The sequence below is a fragment of the Octopus sinensis genome, linkage group LG13 (assembly GCF_006345805.1).
Source record: "Octopus sinensis linkage group LG13, ASM634580v1, whole genome shotgun sequence".
In the NCBI taxonomy this organism is placed as follows: domain Eukaryota; kingdom Metazoa; phylum Mollusca; class Cephalopoda; order Octopoda; family Octopodidae; genus Octopus; species Octopus sinensis.
Window position 1 is genome coordinate 53,957,574 of NC_043009.1, and position 5,000 is coordinate 53,962,573.

Sequence of the window (5,000 nt, forward strand, 5' to 3'; positions counted from 1 at the left end):
TGTTGTGTCGCCATTTTTCGGTGTATTTCAACCAGAAAAATGTTCACTTAAAGAGAATAATAAGCTACATAATGCGAAATTTTTAGTTTTCAAAAATTCCAATTCTAAAGGGTTGAAACAAACCGGAGCAACGCCGGGCGATACTGCTAGTTATTAATAAAATTATTAGAGAACGTAGGACCAATATACAATATATCGAAGCTTTACAGGCATGCTACATATCAATTCCATATCCGAAATATACAAGCCTTATATAGGAGTGAAACGGAAATGGAGAGAGTTAACCTGAAAAGTGATCCAAATAACGAAAAAAAGTATCCTCATTGTTCTAACGTCTACATTTCCATGCTGGCACGGAGCAACAGCAAACGGTATTCGATGATACAGATTTTCTACGGGTGTGGTGCTCTCCCCAACCATTATCTATTCCCACGCATAGTAATATGGTTTCGTGGCCAAACATTTTTACACGCAAGCATGGAAGCGATGAATACCGCTTGCATGACAGAAGCGCTTGTCTTACAGCTATCATGCAACGTCATGACGACATAAACTTGATATGAACATACGCTTGTGTACTCTCTCTCTCTCTCTCTCTCTCTCTCTATCTATCTATCTATCTATCTATCTATCTATCTATTTCTATCTCTATCTATCTATCTCTTCTCTGAGTTTCGTCTACTAAATTCACTAATGAGGTTTGGTTGGTTCAGGGCTAGAGACGAAAAGAATTTCCCGATGTATACACGCAATGGATTTGAACCCGAAACCATGTGGTTAAGAAGTAGAGTTAAGCATATACTCAGGCTAGAAAGTACTCTGGTAGGAAACGGATATGTTGAAAGATTTCTAGAGGCAAAATCGTGTGAAACAAAGCGCATCGAAAAGGGTGGATATTTTCAGGAAAATAAAGTATTTATTAAAAACCAAAAGATTGTACAGTAGCACGAACAAAGAATACAACAAACAATGAGAAGCAACAGAAGCAGTATTACTATCAAAGGCAATCTTTAAATCAAACTGAACGTGGATGTATTGTTATAGCGCCGAATACTGCTTTATTTACAGTGAACAAATTCTCATATGAGCGCATAGTGCATAAAAGCACACATATTTATATCGACGGTAGACGAGATTCGTCTTCTATGGGCGCTGGAATTTTTAGATCACGTAATTCTGATGTGCTCTGCTTCTTCAGTGGCAGCCGTCCGGTAGTCACATAGAAAGGAAATAAATCTCTCTGTCACCAATCACGAATTTTAGTGCCCGTTCATTCACTGATGTCGCAAATGGCTAAGAAATTTAATAGAAAGAATATAAGATTGTACAACACACCTATCTGAACGTAAATTCAAACATAGCGAGAGGGAGAAGGAATCAATAATGAAAATTGGGTACAGAACAGGGAAGGGCTCCACTAAGTCTAAAAATGCACTAGAGATGGCATATGTCACGACGGTACAGAAACGACTTCATATGAAATTGAGCACACACTTCACCAAAGAAACTATGATGAAGAAAACTCTTGTCATTGGCATCTCAAATTGCAAGCTGAGTAGCTTATCAGTAACCTTGAATACATTTGGGGTAATATTGTACGGAAGTAGTTACGGTTCGGTTCAGTCCAATAACACTAAAGATTTGGGTATGAGATGCGTGCCTGCCAAGGTTGTGCCGAAACAGCTTTCAGCAAACGACGCACCTGCCCATTCAGCGCAGCATGTGCCACAGGTTTTGTGGCTGGGTATAGCATTCCTCAGGTCTGACAGCCAACGTTATCCCCAGATCTTGCCCCTTGCGATTTTTTCCTCTTTTCAAAAATCAGGTCGTCAAGGAAATTAAAGTGAATACGATGAGGCAGATGCCGATTGTCTCAGAAAAGTTCCAGGAATGCTTTCATCAAACGAAACAGCTCTGGCTTGTGTGACTTTTGAAGGGGACAAATTTGAAGAAGACTAAATGCCAAATTGGCACGTGCTGCAATTTTATTTTTATAGCAAAAGTCCGGATACTTATTGATTAGACCTTGTATAGGCAGCCACTGTTCGATTGAATGAACATAGAAGACAGTAAAAGACACAAAAATTAACTGAAACTGATAGCATTTCATAATCTTTGGTGTCTGAACGTTGTCAAAATGATCGCTCATGTCATATCAATATGGAAAACAACAATATAATTGTAAAACGCAGTCCCATACACATAAAAGTAGGAATTTTCCTTGGAGACTCATTTTTCGTAATTGCCTGGCTCTGGCTCAATAAACAAATCTTTTGAATTAAAACGGCAATATTTTAGATCCTACAGAGAAAATTTTAACCATCGCTTCTCTATTTATAATGTAAAAGTTTTTACAAGAGATAGTAAATATCATGTTAGAAAACCGACTATAAATTCCTTATAAATTCTACCAAATCATAAAAATCAGTGCGGCATGAAAATCAAAGCTGCAGTACGAAGCAAATTAACTAAAACTGTGAATCAACCATCCAAATACGTAGAAGTAGATGAAACCGATAAAATACAACGCGTACAAATTATAGAGAACTTTAATGGAGAGTTCTAATGAAGCGACAAACTAAAATTAAAAACTGATCTCAACATTAGATATATTATAGTATTATATATACACCAGATATCACTATTAAGAACTGCAACTTCAGCAATATAAATTGAAAAGTTAAGCGAATAGAACAACTTAGAGATAACTATCAAGAAACTGCAATCTTCCGAATCCACTGCGTCGAACTGACACAGACTGAATAAATGTAAGCCCCATCAAACCTACACACAGCATCGAAGGCATAGTGTGAAGTAAATTGCAAACTACTGCAAAATAGACTGAAAAATGTAATGATAGAATTAATCTAACTACCCTGTATACTTCTATCATCTAATCGTTAGGTTCTGCTAACGGAATGCAGTCTTATAGGACTATTCGAGCAAGAGATACGGCAGATGAGCTGAGTCGTTAGATAAATGGATAAAATTAATACCTTGCGGTATTTGTTGCGATATTCTGCGCGCTAGTTTCAGATTCAACCGAAGTCAAACTTTATTTTTTTTTATAATTCTGGGTTTCATAACAAAGTTATAAACCAAAGCAAGAGATTGACGGAACAATTAGTAGGTCGAGCAAGTCGTCTTGCAGTCTCTTTTTCGGTTCTTTGCACTTGACATTAACGCCAGAAAGGACAGTGATGCTAAACTGTAACGATCTCAGTCGACTGGATATTTTTAAGCATCGATAACGTGGAGAAGAAAACCCTGTATCCATCGGCAACTGTCTGTCTTCGTCAAAACAACTTGTCTCGGACTACATATCCAACTTTGACCGAGTGATCGCCACTCAATCAAAGCTCGTCAGTCATTGGCGCCTTCTAAAATGCTATCACCGTTTCTTCCCTTATGGGTAATGGATAAAAAGTGAAAAAAGCAAAAATGGGACTGGAATACCGTATTTGATTGAATAATTTACACTCTAGTATATAAGATGCACCCCAAATTCTGTAGAGCATATTTAGGGAAAAGATTGTAGCATTATTTACATTATTTACGTTATTTACATTTGGCGGATATTTGTCCTCATCTTGTTTGTTGTTAACACAACGTTTCGGCTGATATACCCTCCAGCCTTCATCAGGTGTCTTGGGGAAATTTCGAACCTGGGTTCTCATTCCTAAGGTATTATTATTATTATTATTATTATTATTATTATTATTATTGTTGTTATTATTATTATTATTATTATTATTATTATTATTATTATTATTATTATCATTGTTCAGGTCACTGCCTGGAATCGAACTCCGCTATATGCCCGTGGCCAATTATGGAGTGAATATTAGGGCTTATAAATCTAACATTTCCTTATCCTTCCTTTATACTGGTTCCCATATACTTTTCATATCTGCACTCGGTCTGCTAGCATATGTGCTGCTTCTTTTAGTCTTCGTATTTTCCAGTGGTGTTCTCTGCCTATTATTTTAACTTCATCCCACAGAGGGCAGTGGTCTCTATATTCCTGTACATGATCCGCTTTACACGTTTTATCAATATCTCTTCGTGTCACATTCAAACATGTAATATAGGTTGGACTTCGTATATAGGAATCCGGATGTTTTTTTGGGTGTGTTTTTTTAAGGGTGGTGGTGAGGGAGTCACTTTTTTTATTGGAAGGCAAGTCTTGTATATCATCATACGGTAATATATAGAAGTAAGAAAAGGGATAGATAATATATATATATATATATATATATATATGGATCAAAACAGTTTGACTCAAATTTGTTGGTACTTTGAGTTCCAAGCGTGATGCTAGTAGTCAGCCATTATGAATGTGAGTGCCCTTCTTTCGTTTGTCCATCCACTCGTATATATATATATATATATATAATATATATATATATATATATATATTATATATATATATATATATATACAGAAACCAATATACTAGATATACTGAAGATGTTTTAGATTTTAGCGATGTAAACAAATATACTGCTAAACTTAAAACTTAAAACTAAACTAGAAACATCACTCCAAGAATTGACAGAGGAAGAATAAGCCAAAAATGGATTTAAGTTAATAGGTTAAAAATAGGGAAAAGAAGTTGTATCTAAGCATCAAAAGCCGATTCTGGCGTCAAAGTACAAGGAAATTAAAGTTGTATAAATAGATTCCAACAAGGGATGAGTGTGCAGGTAGAAAACCGAGAGGGTCGCCTTATACTTAGCCATAAGACCACATCTGAAAGGAGAATATGTGGCATAAAGATGTTCCAAAAATGGTATACTAAAAGAAACGTTAGCACGCCGGGTGAAATGCGTAGCAGTATTTCATCTGCCGTTACGTTGTGAGTTCAAATTCCGCCGAGGTCGAATTTGCCTTTCATCCTTTCGGGGTCGATAAATTAAGTACCAGTTACGAATTGGGGTCGATGCAATCGACTTAATACCTATGTCTGTCCTTGTTTGTCCTCTCTGTGTCTAGCCCCT

At 36.4% G+C, this 5,000-nt stretch overlaps 1 protein-coding gene across 1 annotated transcript in view; it reads right to left on the reverse strand.

Annotated features, from left to right (window-relative positions):
• LOC115218300 overlaps positions 1 to 5,000 on the reverse strand; it is a 1,044,479-nt gene that overhangs the window by 684,968 nt on the left and 354,511 nt on the right. The window lies entirely within an intron of this gene.